The sequence below is a fragment of the Sciurus carolinensis genome, chromosome 14 (assembly GCF_902686445.1).
Source record: "Sciurus carolinensis chromosome 14, mSciCar1.2, whole genome shotgun sequence".
Taxonomy (NCBI): Eukaryota; Metazoa; Chordata; class Mammalia; order Rodentia; family Sciuridae; genus Sciurus; species Sciurus carolinensis.
In genome coordinates this window covers 41751699-41771716 of record NC_062226.1, presented here as the reverse complement: position 1 = coordinate 41771716, position 20018 = coordinate 41751699, and the positions used below count along the sequence as shown (strand labels likewise).

At 33.4% G+C, this 20018-nt stretch overlaps 1 long non-coding RNA gene across 1 annotated transcript in view; it reads right to left on the bottom strand.

Annotated features, from left to right (window-relative positions):
• LOC124963990 (uncharacterized) overlaps nt 1–20018 on the bottom strand; it is a 70571-nt gene that overhangs the window by 33093 nt on the left and 17460 nt on the right. The window contains exon 3 of the long non-coding RNA XR_007104863.1: nt 7783–7834. This is a non-coding gene — a long non-coding RNA (uncharacterized LOC124963990). The remainder of the gene's footprint in view (nt 1–7782; nt 7835–20018) is intronic.

Genomic DNA, 20018 nt, shown 5'->3' with positions numbered 1-20018 from the left:
TTTCTGCTCCCTAAATTCAGGTAAATCTATGCTTAACCTATGTGCCAATTGTATTGACTGGTCCCTCTCAATCTTATTTACAGATTACTATGAAACACTTACATCTTCTATTAAAGCAAACACTAAAGGAAAATATCTAATTATGAAATTTCAGGAAATTTGAGCTAAAGTATAAAAGATATTCAGGAGAATTATTATACACAAAACATCTGCCTATTTGTATTGTAACTAAAGCCTACAACATAAAAAGTACAGATCTCATCTACACTAGCATTGTCTGCAGCTTGATAAAATGGGTTTGTCCATCATGAAAGATCTCTGCCCAACTCCTAACTTGTCCACTTACCCAGATAAACATAGTCTTGCCATATTTTTTTCTCCAGATCTTAGTTCCCTTCTCTATATGCTCAGGATTATGTTGCACTAAAAACTGACCCATAAATACCAGGCAATGTAAACACCATGATAATGGAAATTATAATACGATAGGGATGATGATGATGATAATTATGAAGTTACTTTCTTTTGATCACTTTCTATTCTCCATCTCCATTTGCCTATATTTGGTATAATATTTTAAGTTCCAAATATATGCTTATTAGCTTTCTTATAATTCCTATTACTTTGTTTCATTTAAATTACCCATGTCCTACATTTTATCCTTTGTTTTATGCTGTTTATCCACAGAGGCTCAATAAGCTCTGGAAGAATATAATACATGCAAAAAGATCGACACACACCTATATACATGTAACATTTACACATATGTATATCAAATAGAAATATATATAAATAAAGAAGCATCATTTTAGAGTCATTATGCTTTCACATATAGGCACAACAAAGGTTTTACTCATTTATTCAATGATATTTTTTAGAAAATTTGTTTTTTGAACATTTTGTAATTTTGAGATATTTTGTTGTACTTGAAAAACCAAGTCCCTGAAAACTTGCCTTGATTATCTTTGGTTTCTAGGTGGACAGCAAACCAAATTTTGGACACAGATTATTATAAAAAATAGGCATTTTGTAGATTCCTGCACCCTCGTGGTTGGAATATGTTAAAATACTTACTCGAATATATTATACAAATAATGATTTTGTCTAGAAAGTTATTACAATATCCAGGCTTTCCTCAAAAAAAATTAGAGAAGTTTGCTTCCTCAAGAACCAGTCTTTATTGCTCTGATAATAGAAAAATGCTTTCTTTTATTAGGTATAAAATCTGCTTCCCTTGGACCAACCAATGCAAAGTATTAGTTCTGCTCTCCAGAGTTCTACACTGCAAGTCTAATCCATCTTCCACATGACAGCCCTTCACATATTTGAAGACAGCTTGCACTGCTCTGCTAAGTCCTTAATCTATATATTCCTGTGGTTCAACTACATTTTTGTCAGCTCCAGTTTTTCTTTTTTGACTTCCTATGAGGTTCTTTTCTGTCATTCTTAAACTTTAGTTTGTCAGTGCATAGTTTCAAGACAATGTTCACTTGAAACAATCAATCCTCAAACCAATGAGCATAATATCAAATAAGAGTTATGAAATAGTTGAGTAAGAATGTTTTTAAAAAATCAGTCATCACTTTTCAATTTCTATGTTACAAAAGTCATTAGCCTTAGAGTGTAACATGATAATCATTTAATTAAGTGTATAAGTTCTGCGAGCAAGAATTCTATGGGTAATATGCATATGAGGACAGACTGAATCTCTGCTCTGAAATCCTGAGGCTACATCTGGGAGAACTTAAACAACCAGGATGACTTGCATGTGTTGGTCTTGAAATCACCTGGAGGCTTCTTCACTAACATGCCTGGACCAAGGTAGGGATGACTTGAAGACTGACCTCAGCTGAGGCTAGAGACTGGAGCACACACGGATAGTCTCTCCCTGAGGCTTGGGTTTTTCAAAGCCTAGCAGTTCAATTCTGAAAGTGTGCAGAGCAAGCACTGCAAAAACAAGCTGAAGTCGATAGGTCTCTTCTGATCTAACCTGAGAAGACATTTGGGTTCTGTATCACCCTTAAATTAAAGGAATAGAGCAACAACATGTCCCAGTTCCAAAAGGAGAACTAGACAGGCTGTGGTGCTATTAGAGCCTGCCCAGGCAGGAATAACTTAGTATGTATTATCTGGACAATCACTGACTTTTGCTCACTTATGCTGGGACTAGAGCAAATTAGTGTTATCAGTAGAAAGCAAGCAAGAAAGCAAGGCTTCTAAGCAAGTCATAGCAGTTGCTTCTTGGGATGCTGAACAAAGAACAAAGCATACTAAAATAATTAATGATGCCACTACTTCTGTAGTTTAACTTAGAAAATCCCTCTTCCTGTAGTGAATGAAGTTGCTCATCTAGCCAGCAGCCACTGGACAAGAGTGTTATGAGGGGTAAAGACAGTATTTTCTGGTGAACACTATTGTAGGCCTATGTGAAGCACTGTAAGCATCTTGAGCCATGGAGGTGCACCTGCCCCACTCACTGGTCACCATGGGCCTTTCTCCCTGCCCCATCTCCAGGTGTCTTTCTTTGTTACTTAGCAATCTAGGCCACTGTCCTAGCACATCTGGGCTTTGGATGTTGCAGAGTCACTTTAACCAATTTTATTAATGATAAGTGAGTTGCTAAGTACAACCAGATACAAGTGCAGGGTAATCTAAATACTTCTCTTGATAGGTGAGTGACAGTGGAATGTGTAGTGCAGTAGATATTGTTGGGGTAATTTTGAAAAAAAATTGTTTGTCTCAGTCTGCCCTCTGGATAAAATTCATAGTCCTCCACCTAAAGTATACACTCACTCACTTCAAAAGACCCACAGAGACTAATCACATAGAGCATCAGATCTAGGTGTGGGACCTAGATCAGGTACAGTTGAGTCTCTTCAGATTCAGTTTTTCTCATGTGGCTTATCACCATCCAAATGCTTGTAAACTACAGAGGAAGTCATCTTCCTCCATCAACCCAGCACATCAGCATGAACCATGTGTGGAATCCTTGGGGTAAACAGTAAACGCTACCACAGGAAGAGGAGAAAGGAAAGGTTCCCAACAGTCACATCATCCCATCATGGTTTTAGAGTCCATTTGGGTACATGTTGCCAGCTCTGAAGCTTTCTTCATTTTGTATTACCTTTAGCATTTTAGGTCTAAGTATAAATAAATAAATAAATAAATAAATGTATATATATGTTATATACATATATTTTAATATAGTTTTCTTATATATCAATTTATAATCCACTCCATTGAATGAAAGTCATATCTACTAATTTCTTTGTGACAAGCTCTCTCAACCTTGGACTTCCTATGAGGTATTTGTGGGACAGCTTTAAGGTTATTAGAAGGCTATTCTTCAGCATAGAGCAGCTCTGGAACACACAGAAGGCATTTTGCCCATTTGAAAGAGTCCATGAGGCATCACTTAGGAATTTTTGAAGGATTTTTTAGAGAAGATTTTCAGTCACACTCCTGGCCTTGTCTTTACTCAGAGGCCATATTCTCCTTACAACACGTGGATCAGATGTTTTCCCTGAGTTCCTTTACTAGTTTGAATATCACGTGCCTTCTGAAAAGGACGGAACTGAGAAATGGTTTTATTTTCAAATTTTAGCCAGCCCAATCTTTTTCAAATGTTCTCTGTTTTTTCTTAAAAATGAACTTTTAAAAGTCTTTAGCTGATTTCCTCTATTTGTACGTTACAGTACATAAAGACAACTGCTAGCATTTTTAAAATCCAGAATGAAAATATCCTTAGCAAATTCAACTAGTTTGTTGGAGACATTTTCTATTTTCCATGTTATCTTGGGTGGCAATCAGGTCATGTTTTGCTACCATTTAAGAAGGGTCATGTTTCTTGCAGCTGAATAATATTTATTTTCCTTTTTTTAATCCTTAACAGACAGCCACGTCAGTGTCTTTCAGGTTTATGCCTATGACTCAGTCTCCAATTCAGAGCCAAATATATTCAGTTTATTTTATTTATATTATATTTTGATAGTAATTTTATTCCAGGTTTCTCTTACTGTACAACCACCTACACCAACTTAGTGATATTAAAACAACAACAACAACAACATAACTTTAACTGATTATGTAATCAAGAATTTGAATTGACCCAGGAGAAGATGGCTTGTCCTCCTTCACTATGTCTGGGGACTCAGTTAGGAAAAATCCAGCAATCAGGAATGATTTAAGTGGCCCTATGCTAGAATCTCTGAAGGCTTCTCCATGGAGGCGTCTGATGTGTAGGTTGACTGAAAGGCTAGACTCAGTGGGAGATTTTGATTAGAGCACCTGTACATGATCTCACATGGGGCTTGGGCTTTCACTGCTTAGCAGCTGAGTATTAAGGGAAATTCTAGAATGAGGATATAAAGCAAGCATGCATTTTAAGACACCAAGACAGAAGATGCAAAACTAGTTTTAGAAGTCAGCCTGTGTCACTTCAGCCTCTCTCTACTGATTATAAGTAATTCACTAAGGTCTACATGGTTTCAAAGGCTGGATTTAGCTTCCAGTATAAGACAGGCAAATAGATAGTATGCAGTACAAAAGAGTTTATCAGGTGAGAAATGTTATCATAATCATATTTATAAAATATGACTGGTAAATTATTAACCTGTAATTTATCTCCAAGTTTGGCTACTTTGTATTATTTTTGAAAACAACCAAAAAACAAACAAATAAAAAGAAAAACAATGAACACCCACACCTGAATTGATTTTGCTATAAGTTTGTTCTGTCATGGAATTTGAGTTACTTGTCAAATTAGCATTGAATCAAATACAGATTCCATAACAGAAATACTAAGAACCGTATTACAAGTTCTCTGGAAAGTCAATATCACTTCCACAGATCTTGTCTGATCTAATGACTCTATATTAGTTTTTTGTTTTTGTTTTTTTTTTCTGAATGAATTTGGTAATAGTGTGAATTGTGGGTCAAATTTTAGGTAAGCAGTTTGCTTTTGGAGATATCTACTTTTTATGAAGAGCATGAAATTATGGTAAACTAGATAAATTTTGCAGGGTAAAGACCAGGATGGAGAAATAATTGCCATCCTGTCCTTGTCATATGGAAACCTAATTCCAATTCCATTAGAATAGTTCCATAAAACAGTCAGTTCCCCGATGTGACCAAAATACCCATTTGACCAGAGACTCATGATGTTCAGAAGTCCAGGTAACCAGAATGCAATTAGGTAACCCCTAATCATCCTGCTCACTTTCTCCAACATTTCTGTTAAAACTTCTTAAAATGTACTGATAACCTCTGATCCTTTGATATTCACTCACTGTCATCTACTTAGTCTCACCTACCTAGTTAATTTTCCATGAGTCTTTATTATGACAGCTCATTTACAAACTCTCCCAATCCTGGTGATTTCCCTACAGCTCCATTATACTTACCCAGAAACATTGGTTATGGAATGTTACAAACAACTATGTCCTACTCTTTGTATGCCATTTTCAGCTTAATATTGCTAAAAGAAGAAAAAACACAGATAAATCCTGAAAGAAAATTGTGTGTCCTGAACAAATTTGATTTAGCCTTAACTAAAATCATGCTTTAATGATTTCAAACTTCAGTTAATAAAAAAGGCCTAACGGGAAATTTTAAACAAGTAAGCTGGTGACACAATGCTTTGGTAATGTTGAGCTGCAGACCAGCTATTAACATTTGTTTAAAAAAATAAGGAAAGAAAGACATGAATATTCACATCTCTGTAACTGAAAGTTTTCAGTTAAAACTTTCATGTTTTGCAGCTTATCATGATAAAGTTCAAGTTCTGCCTAAATGTGTTTACCAATGAAGACAAAGAGCCTTCTCCTTCAAATTTTAGAATAGCTACTGTGGAAAGCAGTGACTTGAATCATGGTCTCTTTGTTTCATGGCTGTGTCAAGCTGGGAACTTCCTGTGCAAACGTGCAGGTCAAGATGGCCCAGTTGCTGTGGTGATGCCCAGCCCCAAGAGGCTCTGTGCAAAGCGCAGAGCTGTATCAGTCTGGACCTTGAACTCAGGCACCAAATTCCCATAAATAGAGAATTATGAGTATAACAAGATAACCCTAATAACCCCCAGTCCTGTGTCCTTCAGATTGCCTGCTTTGCTGAAACTTTCCCACAAATAACCTGTCAATGAAATCTATGTAATAAACATGCTGTACTAGTTTTGAGTCTTTCATCCTCCATTGGAGGGTAATGTCCCATCTAGTCACAGCCTTCTCTCTATGTGTGTCTGTTCATCTTTTCTAAATCCCCCATCATCCCTCATTTGGGTTTTTATAAATTAACGGCCATGGCTGAGAGACGCGCCATGGTAGTTGGCACCCAAAGAGGGACATGAGGCCCAGATAAGCAACCTGATAGACTGTTTGTTTTAAGAAACTTGTTTCTCACCCTAAGTTTGAAACAATTTTGGCATAGGAATATGGTTTTCACACTAATAGTTGGCCATTGACTGTAACATGGCTGAAAGAATTTAAAAGACTTAGTATTTTAAGTATGTTAGGATCAGACCTAATGACAACTTTCCTTGCCAAAAAATAGTATAGTCTGCATTTATGATGGTAGATAATTTATCAGTTTTCTCCTTAAGTTACTTCTCAGAAGCATTTGAAGATTGAAATATCCATTTGCTTTGATATATTTTATAAATTTAGCATTGATATCACCACATTCTACTGGTTGGGCAAATTGATTTCAAAAAAGTTTATGTGTATTTAATATATCAAAATATTCTACTTTAATCCTTTAACCTAGGTTTTTGAATCTTGAAAATTAAGTTTTACACACCCTAAAATTAAATCAACTAGGGTATGGTTGGTTTCTTTAATGATCTGGACTTAATAGTTTCATAAAATAATTCACTTATTCACATTGATACACCTTCAAACTATTCTGTTCAGTTGTTCTTCCCTACCCTTGTATAAAATATTGAACAGATCCCAAAGCATTTATAATCATATTCTTTTATTTAAATGTTCCATCTGATCTATTGGCAACACTTTACTGTCTCATCGAAAGCTATTCCCTTTAAGCAGGTTTAATATGACTCTATCAAAGAAACTTTCATAGAATCATCATGTTCATTTTCTTTATCTCTTTATCATTTGCTTTATCTCTTCATCTACACTGGAGTTGATGATTATGTTTATTCTGACTTAGGGAAAGCATAATAGTCTATAGGAAATGTTGTGGGACAGTATAACTGTAATAGTACATCAAGACCACCTTTGCATCCGATGCCGAAATAATAGCAGTTTGATCTATCAAAGATATTTTGGCAGTTTTAACAAGGCGCTCATCATGGGAGACTACTTTTCTTATAGTTCCTGATGAAGATTAAGTTTCTCCTGATTAGCTTTTGGTGACTTTTTTTTTGCTACTGTCCACCATAGTCTCTTGCTTCTGGTTGTCTATCCCAAGTACTTTTTCTTCTTTTGATGCCATCTCGTCCATGCTCCTTCCATAGATCCACCTTCGGACCTTATGGGCCCGCTTTGTGGAATTGTTGAAGTTCTGTTCACTCCCTATGGAGCTTCCTACACTATGCCACAGGAATGTCAGGTCTATCATCTTCAGGCTTGTATCCCTAAAAATCTAAAAGACTCATACAACACTGTAAGGAATTCTCTAATGTTTACTTTAGTGACTTTGAGACAGAAAAAATGTGCATCACATTAACAGGTCTAGCTCCAAATAAATTATGTAGATATTTTTGTGATCACTCTCTTCTCCCCTAACATAGGTGTGATTGGATGAAGATCTGATTTTATAATGTCTTACCATGCACATTCTGCTTGTGATCTAACATCTAGTTTTCTTGTCCATTGGAGCACTGCCAAAAAAAAAAAAAAATTGAATAATAAGAAAGCTTGCATTTAACATTGTGTTACAAAGATTCCACTTCTATAGAATCCTTGAGACTTTTAAATCTAATTCTATGCCTCCACAAAAGTCATGAAAAAATAAAGAAAACTAAGGAAATTTAAGGGCCATTTTTTCAATTTTAGTTACTTCATGATAATTTTGCACTTTTTAAACAATGTATAGAATTTTTTTTATTGTAAACAAATGGGATACATGTTGTTTCTCTGTTTGTACATGGAGTAAAGGCATACCATTTGTGTAATCATAAATTTACATAGGGCAATGTTGTTTGATTCATTCTGTTATTTTTTCCCTTTCCCCACCCCTCCCACCCCTCTTTTCCCTCTATACAGTGCTCTATACAGTATAGAATATTTTTAAGAAATCATGTCTTTATTGTTCTTAGATTACTTACAGATATGAATTACTGAGAAAAGAACCTAGAGTCATATTTATACTTAAATACCTGGTGATTTATTTTGCACAATCTTAAAATCATTAAAAGTAGGTCAATTTAAATCCACTAAAATAGGTTGATTATGGTGGAAATTTATATTCCTAAATTGTTTAAAGACTTACTAATTAGAGAAGTCACCTGCAAGCATGAATATCATATTGGATTATGTGTTTCCTCCGTACATTCAATGATTTTTCATTGCTTATAAAATTGAATTTAAATTCCCTCCTTAATATCACAGATTCTCTTTTTCTACAAGGTTGAATGGTAGCAAGAAGGTTGTAAGCAGAGATCTGAAAAGGACTTTTACTTACTTTAAAATGTGCTCACTTGCTGGAAATTCATCTAATCATATGAAGAGGTCTAAACTAACCTACTGGAAAGTAAAACTCATAGAAAAAAATCAAGCTGAATCAACTGTGGCTTCAGACTCCAACCAGATTTTCAACTGCCAGAAGTATTAATTGACAACATCGTAGGTACTGATTAACTGACTGCAACATTCAACTAAGTCAGTACAGCTCAGAAGACCTGCTGAGATTTTCCACAAAACTAACAAACTAAACAAATGACTTCTAGTTAATTGCTACAGTAGTTTTATGCATTTTGTTATGTATCATAGTCTAAAATGGTATTTAACTATAATTAAAAATTGATTGTGGCTATAAAATATAAAGTTAGATTGCACATATATCTTAGTTTAAAGAACTTAGCCATAATATTCATTGTACAAGGCATGTTTATGTGCCTGATGATTGTGAAAACTTTAATTTTTCTCCTTCCTTATGAAATACGCTATGGATTTTGGTCTGTGGGCATATTGAGAATCTAGAGGATTCCATAGTAAGACTGATGCAGATGAATGTATTGGTAAACAACCGGATCCTGCAAACAAACTGCAGTAATTTGATTCAAGGAAAGTAAAAGCGAGAGCCCATGGAGTGATCTCATTAGTGTTTCACACTCAGTAATGTGCTCACCAATAAAATGAATTTGATATGATATATAAATGAAACACTTTAATTTATAAAAATGGCCTGAGTTTTATAACTGGACAATGGTAATCATGTTTTTTAACCTTTGTGTAAAAACAAAATGAAAAATCCAAAATTCCTATCCATAAAGATTATAGCACATTCAGATCCTTTATGAGACAATTTCTCCTTCATTTATGTTTCCAACATCTGAATTTTTCTTAAAATATGAAGAGATTACAAACTAAGGAAGCAGGATGTATGCATATATAAATAAGAAAGAAGACAATATAGATTTATTTCATATCTGTTTTGAGCTATTTGTTTTTCCTGACATCATTTCATTCAAAGGGCAATGACTGAGCTAAGGAGATGGGATGTAAGATGAGGCACCAGTTCCAGAGAATATAATAATGCTTAAGAAAGATAAAGTAGTGTTTACTATGTTCTAGACCTTGTTTTAAGTGCACTAAATATAAATCATTAACTCTTGAGGTTTTGTGCCAATCCAAAGAAGTGGGTATTATTATTCTACATCATGAATCTGAGACAGAAAAAGTTCTCATGTTCACTAGATATTGAGTGGTAATAGGGACTAGAATCTTGGCATTTATTTAAAAAAAAAAAATCAATGGCCAATTTTTTTTTTTTCCCTGCATGGAGAGAATGCGCTGGAACTTATTTATTTAGGGTCATATAGTAGGCAAGCTCAAGAAAAATTACTTGATTCCTTAAGTTGACAGTTAATGGCCACAGAGTCAGTTATAGGCCTTAGTCTTTCATTATGTTGGCCTCTGGAAATTTGAATTAAGCAAGTTAAAATATTAGAATTTACCAAAAATTAGAAATTTCTCTACTTCATTTCTTAGTTTTTGAAGGGAGAGACCAAAACATGCCCTATATCAATACCTTACCAAAAACACCCTGTGAGAGGGCGCTGGTATCCCTACTTTACAGAGAAGGGAGTTAAAGTTCAGAGGGACTGACAAATTTCCTATGTGTCATTTGTTGGTAAGTAGGTTTTCTTACTCCACCAGCACCGCTACTTCTCTTAAGTCATCTTACATAGTTGTAGCACAGGGTCAATTAAAGAACTCTTGCAGTAAGAGATCCCCCAACAAGTTTCATACATGATTCCTTCTTCCCTTTATTTTCTGAGTTTAGATGCATGAATGTCTTTCTCATGTTTTCATAATTACCTGCAACTGCAAGGGAAAATGCAAGGTAGAGAATTTATGTAGAATACTGCTATGTAAATTTACGTGGTTTTGACTTTCCCTTCTCCTGTTGTAGAATAAGCTACTTGCCTCCAAGCAATATTACCTCTAATTATACTAATAGGAGTGATCAAATTAAATTTCTAGATATTAGTGCTGGAAATTGACTATTCTTGTTGGCAATCACTGAAGAACTTATAACATAGTTGGTACTAATTTGCTGGTTCCTCTCAAAAATAACCTGTAATGCCTAGTATAAATTAATTTTGTAAAATGCTTTTACATTTGGAGAATAGGGATGAAATATTTAGGTCAAGTATAAAGGAAATTTGAACTTCTAATGCTTCAGATTTTCTTTTCTTCTGTAGTTTATTTGAATTTACAGATAAATGTGCCTTTTGTGAATAAGGGCTCCATGGTATCTTTGTTTTTCTATGTAGTTTACTTTAAAAGTGGTTTAAGTAGGTAGTGTAAAAGAAACACATTAAAATTAATTAAAGCCAATTTTTAAATGATGAAACAGTGGCACAGATCACAAGATAGAAATGGCAGGATTCTGTGTGCCCAGGTCTATAATATAATCACCACAGATTTAATGAGCATGTGTCTCTCAAATACATGCAAGAAAGAACCACACTGAAAGCAAATATTTGGAAAGTGATATATGAGACATACAAAGTAAATATGACAGAAAGACATAGTAAAGAGATAAATATTCTTACCTGCATGACTTTGGTAGGAAAATTTGAGTTGAGTCAAAGAACAGGTTGGATGACATGGGAAGAAAACTTAGTTCAAGTGAAAGGAAGAACATAAATAAGGCAAAAATGCTATGAAGTTCTTGGTAGAATAGAAGGCTGATCTGGTTATAGTTAGATGGAGGTTTCTCCACAAAATCCTTTTTCAATTTCTGCTACACCTAGGAAATGGAATTGCCAACTACAAACATAAGCTTTGCATGGAAATCATGACTAATGTTTTGAATTTTTTTGTTTGTTTGTTTTAGTCATAACAAAAAGCCTGAAGACAGAATATACCAGCATTGCTTTCTCTGAATATGAAAGCTGGGGGGGTGGGGGAAGGTAATGCTCTTTTATATTGATTGTGAGCATTTTAGCACCTGACTCATTGCAGATGACAATTTTAATGGCTTTTTATAATTTGAGTAAGGTGAAGAAAGTGAAGTTTCCCATTAAATTAATTGTAAAGACAGATTCTAAGGAAAAAGAAAAGACAACAAACAAGAGACAGGGTAAATGAGCTATGTTTAAAACATTTTAAGGAAAACCTCAAGAATTTAGTCAAAAGGCTAATGTGGTAATTGCCAACAATTCACTAGCATTCACTAAAGTGTCATCTTTAATGGTTTATACTTGAAAACACTTCATTTGCCATAGTTAAAAATGTATTCTTACTTCTAAAATGTTATGATTCAAATAATAAAGGGCTTTACCTTGGTCTTGCTGGATTTAGTTTGAATGAGGAAGATTTAAAGTTTTCTACTTGATTTATCACTGTGTGTGACATCCAATTTTTTAATAGTATTGTACCAAAATAACTTTTTCTCCTCTTTCAATTTAAAGATGGTCTCACCTACTACCATTACTTACAGGATAAAATGCACTTTTTTATTGTATTCATGTTATATTTGACAATTTTAGCACGAATTTGTACATGGGCGGTACTTAATTTCATACCATTTCCATAATATGGCTACCACAGCACCATGCAACTCAGTATTAATAACTATAGTAGATATTTTTTGAGCACTTATATATACACAATACTATACTAAGCATATTAACTATGTTATATAAATACTCAAAATCTAGACTCATATTTCTATTTTTTCTAATCTATAAACAAAGAAGTTGGTGATTGACAGGATGTATACATGTTACCCAAAATCTTTTAACAAGAAGATGCAAACTATTGATATTTTATTTTATAAAAATCTGTAACTCTAGTTCAAGGCTAGGAATCGTACTATGCTTTTGCCATTTCTGAATAATACTAACTCTATGAATAACTTACCTCTCTAAGCCTCAGAACTAATCAACAGTCAGAGTTATGGTACACATTTTAATTCTTCTCTTACAGTTTTAAAAATTATTCTCAAGATTGGGAATATAAATCAGAGGTGGAACAGTTGCCTCACATGGGCAAAGCCATTGGTTTGGTTTCCAGGAATGTAAAAATAGATAAATAAATAAATTGAATAAAAATAAACTTTTACTGAGGTATAATTTACATGTAGCGAAACACACATATATTACTTACAAATGTAAACATGAAAAATATATCGCACACTCCTATCAAGATGTACAATATTTTCATCACCCCCAAAATTATCTTACTACTCCAGACAATTCCTTCCTACCCTTGAGTCAAACTCATCACTCTCTGTTCTTATTTTTTTCTCCAAAGATTAATCTTGCTTATTCTAGAACTTGGCTTACATGGGTTCAAAAAGTATGCATTATTTCATATTCTGTTTCTCTTGCTTAGAATTCTTTTGCATTTGATCCATGTTTTTGCTTATATCTGTAGATGGTTCCTTTTATTGCTGAATATTATTCCATTGTATAACTAAGTCACAATATTTTAATCCATGTTCCTGCTGATAGACATTTTGGTTATTTTCAGATCTTGGTTATTATGAATAAAGAAGCTGTGAATGTTTGGTGTAAGTCTTTTTATAGACATAAGTTTTCATATCAAAAAGTAAAATTACTGGTTCCTAGCCTAGGTGTAATTTTAACTTCAATTAGAAATTGTCAAACCAAATTTTTCAGCTCTTTCATCATTTTATTCTCCCTGCAGTAATAAAGATTATTCTGCGTTTTTGCCAAGATTTGGTATGATCATCTTTTTAAAAATTTTAATAGTGCCGATAGGTGTGTGCACCTACTCTTTCCTATAGCTGTAATATCAGAGGGTAACCTTTCCTTCCATGTCCTTGTTTTTGTTTATGCTTTCATCTTAGGGTGCCTCTCCATACTTTTTAAATACTGTCTGAAATTTGCAGTTTTTTCCAACAAACAAAAGTACTACACAGAAGCATTATTGATGTGGTGGGAAAGTGTCAGTGGAAGTGAAACAATCTAGAGTCTTACAATTAGGTCTTTACTGGGACTGAGTTGGGTATTTCCTTTCCCTGGGGTTGGATGGGCTCTGGTAAAATAGTTTTCTGTGAAAGCAGGCCTTTTGAAGGAGACCAGAGATCTCTGGGCATATTGCAGAATGATTACTTTTCCCTTCATTTGCTAGTAGTGCAAAAGAATTTTTCTCCAGTTTTTACCCTAAAGACTCCTAGGACTCCTGGAGCTAAAATCATCAAAGTGTGACTGCCTGTCCTCTCCAGATCGGATCTCCTTTGAGTTTTTAAATATCAAATTAGTCCATACTATGCCTTCAGCAATTTTTCAAGGCTGGTTTACTTTTTTTTTGGTACCAGCAATTGAACCCAGAGACACTTAACCACTGAGCCTCATCTCCAGCCCTTTTTACTATTTTATTTTGAGACAGTCAATGCTAGCTTAGAACAGGATAGTGATTTCAGCTTCAGACTTCTGCTCCTTATAAGCTGTGATTCTCTCTATTTGCTTCTCTACAATTTGGGGGATCCAGCAGTTTGCCCTGTGACCTTAATTGTCAGATAGGTCTAATTTTCAGTTTTTAAAATTTTTTTTCATGTCATGAAGATAGTAATGATGACTTTTGGGTTTTTACATGCGGGAATGGGAACCAGAAGGTCACTTTTAGTGCTGTTGTTAATACACTATAAATATAATTTCAAACAATAAAATATATAATTGATTATCTTTATTAGCAACGACATTCAGTAGAATTTCTCCTCTGACAATTGTAATACTCTTTAAAGATACTTCAAAGATGAGAATGTGTTGGAAAAATATTTTCACTAGCATTCATATTAGTATATATTATTCTGTAGGTAGGTGTGCATTATATAGATAAGTGTGATATTATGCTACAGGAAGGCAATTATTATTTTATGAGTAGTGAATTCATTACCTAAAGTTACTTTACTGTAGAGCGGCAAAGCAAAGATTTCATTTAGACAATGTTAATCAGGCAAGGATGACTTTATTTGAGGATACTGCAATAGGGGAGAGAAACTGACCTCAACTCTCCTGAAGAAAAGGGCTGGATTGTTTTTTAACAGTTAATGTAGGGGACCTTATAGATCACTTGTGTTAGATAGTTGAATTTACTCAAAGAAAAAGTGAATTTTCTTTTATCTTCATGATAGCAGGTAGTTTTGTGATTTGGAGTAATTGCCCACTGCTTATGGGATCTTCCTAGATTACATCTCAAAGAAAGGGTTGACAGAACCATAAGAAAATTATTCCTGGATTGTGAAACTAGTGGGAGGATTTTTAAAATTATTTATAACTGAAAGAAGTAGAGAAATATTTACAATTATAAGTTTTCTTAACTACATGCTCCAAGAAGAGTGAGTTCAGAGCCATGAATCAGGGAAAAGACTATCAAAGTTGAGTCAACTTGAGGGAAATGTTAAAGCATGTTTGTTCAATAGGCATGGAAACCAAATTCCTAGTTTTACAATAACTATTTCTTATCATTCAATACAGCTGCTTTTCAATGACTTGAGTACTACATTCAAGGTCATAATGATCATAGCAAACTTTATCAAGTAGGGATACTTAAAATAACAAATTTATACTTAAAAGATACTTATATTTTATTAGAAAAGACATCTGAAAAAGTCCAAATATTGCAAAATTTTAAAGTGCAAACAGCATCATAACTGAATTTGATGTATCATAAATTTAAAATATTAATTTACTTAAGAGTTAACAGTTTTGCATATTAGTTATGACATATCAGCAAGTTAGATGCATAATCACAAATAAAAGTTTAATAATATGCTTAATTTCAAGGATTTTAAAAGGTACTGGAATATAAATATTAAAAAAAATTATTGCTGCAGTATTAGGATTCCTGAGGAAATTTTTGAAATGTTCAAGGGCTACCTATAGCTGCAAAGATAAAATCAAGTTGGCAGTGATGATACAGTGCAGGAAACACTTGTTGGTGAGAGGCAAGGTAGGTATTTTTTTCTCAGTTTTCATTATATCATCCTCAGCTAAGGTTGACTTTCCTCTTATTTTACCTTTATTTAAAAGTTGTATTTCTTCTTGGCCTCTTCCTTCAATGTGCATTCTTCTTTAAACTTATTTCTAGGCACAGTACAACATTGCTGAGCATACACAAAATAGGCAAAGGTTTACACAAAAGCAGGTTTTGTTGTAATCAGAGATAATTATGATAGCAGCAACTGGTGCAAAGTGTAAGTGGAAAAATAAAATGTAGAGCTCACTGCTGGAGGCATTCAAATAAGGCACATCCACCAAGGCAGTGTCCCTTGAGGGAAGCAGAAGCAAAAAAATGATGGCAATATTCTACCATTAAGAAGCAAACATAAAAGTATAGGGCACTGACAGTCACTGGGAAAAACAAGCAATTTGGTGGAGTGCTGTGTGTTCAGCAGGTTAGCTAGGAAAGAAAAGAAGATACAGAGGAAATGTAGGGAATGTGAACTATGGCAAATGCTTTCAAGAGGATTGACAAACAATAAATTTTCTTAATATAATGTTAGCAGAAGTTTGGAGTATTCCATTGGGGCCCAGAAAAGGGATATTTGGAGAAATAGAAGAGAGGATGAGCAGATAGGAAAGTGTCATAATGATCTGGGTAAAAAGACTGAGGATCTATAATCCCAAGCTTACTCTTATTTCAGATACTGAAATGTTGATTAATTTTCAGTGATGATCAATTCAGGCTTCTTTACATGAGACCGATTGTCAATAATTCAACTGCACATCCTGTGATAGACTCTGGAAACAAACAAACAAACAAACAAACAAAAACAAGACAGCATCTGACATAGCTCTGCATATCATGATATACAAAATGGAGTATAAAGGGCTATTGTACAAAGTTGGACTTTCCAGCAGAAATGAGGGTCAACTAAAAGAGTTGTCATGTGCAGCAGTAAAGAATTTTGAAAGAAGAGTATTTAAGAAAAACCTCCAATTTTGAAATGCAACTGTGAAACAATGTAACTGTGCTGGCACTCATAATATCCTTTGGTTTCATTCTTCATAGCTTTCCCCTTTGCTTTAAATAATTTAATTAATATCATTAATTTTATATAAATATATGTTAGTAAATTATGCAAGATGTAATTAGACTGTAAATACTCTTAGGAAAAAAATGCTTTGTTTTGAGTTCTTAGGGAAAATTATTTGTCTATATCTGATAATTTACTTTCTTATTTAAACACACATTTACCACTTTATCTTAGGAAAGTGGTAAAAGAAATCTATGTCAATTATTTTCATGACAATATTAAGATGCAAAGTCAAAAGAAAGGGTTGGACTCATAATATCAGAATAAAAGAAAAAAATTTAAAATTGGGAAGAGAACAAATGAGCATAATAAAACCAATCTAGACATTTTAAAGCACTATTTCAAATTACTTATAATCTATTATTATAAGTTCACATTTAATATAAATTCTAAATTTAGTTTATTGTAAATTTATTGTTAAATTTTGATTTTGGTTTACTTTTAATTTTTGCACTCTTTTAAATTTGCAATTTACTATTTCAAAGAGATTCTTTTTTTGCTTTCCAAATCTGTTCTTTAATATTTTTTAAAATAATGTATGTTAAAAAGTTTAAAATTAAGACCCTAACATACAAATTGAAAAATATTTCACAGAAATTTTCCAAATACATATTCAATGAAATGTTCAAAAGATAAATGATATTTTAATTTTTTAAGAATAACTGTTTAATAAAACAAGGCTTTGAATTGACATTTTAATTTAGTAATTTCACTTTATTGTAAATAAGCTCTACTGAAGTTTATTTTTACTGCATCATACTTATGAAAAATGGTCACTGAATTTTATCAGCAGGAGATGATATAACTAAGTTTTTAAAAGATCAAAAGAAATTTACTCTTTAGCTTTCACTACTTGTAGACCTAGAACATACATCACCAGTTTCAAAAACTGTCAGGGCTATGTAACAAACAGTTATGTAATTAACAATTTCTGTACCATGTCATTCATTTGACATGGGAGATACATGAAGAAGATTTCAGCTTATAATAATCTCTACCCTCCTATAGCACTTCGTCACTTTGCTTTTTTTTCTGCTTGTGCACCTAAAGAGTTTCATATTAAGCTCCAATCCTGGTCACTGTTTTGTGTCAGCTTAGATCTAGGAAGAAAAAACAAATTAAGTGAAGAAACCCTCAGAAGTGTTCTGAAAGTCCCAAGGTCCCAGAAAAACTCATTGCCTACTGCATATTTCTAAGATATTTATTCTTCTCATTCAAGTTTGGATTAAACATGAACAGGAACATGATGAGACACATCTAGAAGCATCTTCACTTCAATATCTTGTCTGACAGAGAATGCCACCATGCCCATGTCCATTTGGACATAAGACATAATGAGTAAACTCTGCAAGAGTGTGTCCTGGATATCTGCTGTACTACAGTGTGCTTATAGTTAGGAAGACTGCATTGTTCACTTAGAATTTGCTAAAAGATTAGATCTGATGTTAACTGCTTTCACTGCAAAGAAAAAATATACTTTAGGCTGAAAGCAAGGAATGAGGACTTTGATCTTACATTCATATATAAGATTATCCTGAATTATCCTGAATTGATGTTCAGTTGTTTGGGTTATGTACCATTATATTTCCTTTAATTTTATTCTATTACTCATAATTTTACTCTTTTATTCATACTTTGGAAAGCTGCCTCAGATAAACAACCCCAGATTCCCATATTCATCATTGAGTATTGTAGCATTTGTATATTATCACTTACCATACACAAGTATTTTTTGAAGAATCTATGTGACTTATTGCTTTAGTTCAGTGACCTCTTATAAAAACCAGGTTGAACATTGGAGGAAACTCTTCAAGTCTGATTAATGAGCTTAATATGAAATTTTCAGAGGTTTAAGTTTCTCTTAGTATTCCATACTCTGATTCTTTGTGTCTCATATTTGTAGCCATGGATTTAAAATTCAGTGCAGATATACAGTAAAATCATTCTTTCTTGGATATCTATTGCAAAGCTGTAATAATTGATGTTTAATAATATGTTAAATTTCAAGATTTTTAAATAGAAACTAAACATCATGATGACAATAATAAATAATAACACTGTTTATGTTAGTGTATTTATGCAAAATATAAATACAAGTCAGCTGAAGCTATGGAGGTAGAGAAATTCATCTAATTACAGCTAAATATAAATTCTAAGGAGGTAAATTTTTTTATTTTGCCCTAAATTTATAAAGGAGCTAATGACCAAAATTTTCTTAAAAGGACAAAGTCAACACTGCAACAATATATCTCAGTTTAATCTAATTAGTTCTGCTTTAAATTATGTTCATCATTGTAAATCTGAAAAAAAACATTGCAAGGCAAAAACTAATATATGAATAAAAACTTCAAAGACCAATGAGAGGGAACAAAAGATGTCCTCAAACATTTGTGTAGACTAAGATTTTATGCCTCAAGCCATCACTTTCAATTATAAATAAATGCATGGTGTCTAGGATTTAAAAAAAAAAAAAAAACTCTGTGATGTTTTTAGTTTAAAAATGGTAGTGGGAAAAATACATTGTATTAGTGCCATAAATCATAGAGATATGCTTTGAGATATTGACATAGATATATACTTATGAAAAATAATTGTAGTATCTAAGTTGATGTATAAAATAATACAGCTTAATTGAATCTGTCCATTAAGTTGAGTACCTTAGAAAATTCAAACTTAATACCACATAAAATATTTTCCTTGATAAAGCATTATGTTTCTGCTATCATCTCTGTATGCTGCATAATTTATAATGGTACCTTTATATTTGTGGTCAATATGATCTGCTTGAAGCATTGGTAGGTCTAATATTCTACAGAGCACCAACACAGTTTTGTGAAAAATCAATGTCACCGGCATTCAGGTCAAGTTGGAGCAGGGAGTTCATACTTTGATCATCCTCTCTGTTCTAAACACATAATAACAATTGATAAAATATTAAAAAGGAAACCCTAAAAGGCACGGCTGGGCTCAAATACAAGATTAAAAAAAAAAATCTGTGTGCCTGGAATAGAATAAAAACACAGAATAATGAGTTGTGCTGAAGCTGCAGGCGTACTGAACTCTAGGTCCAAAAGAAGGCAGTGTTGGCCAGGAGTACAGCTCCCGCAGGGCAAATGGTACTAGAATAGTTTAATGTACAGTGAAGACTCTGAGCCAAGCTAGACTCTGAGACAAACTAACCACATGAAGCCAGAAATGTGACCTGGACCCCCATTCCACAAACTTTCAAATGGAAAGAGAATTTTTAAAAAATAAGGTGACATAAGATGCCAGTCACTGCCTGACTCTACAGATGGTAGGAAGCTTCAACACAGGGAAGTGAGTGG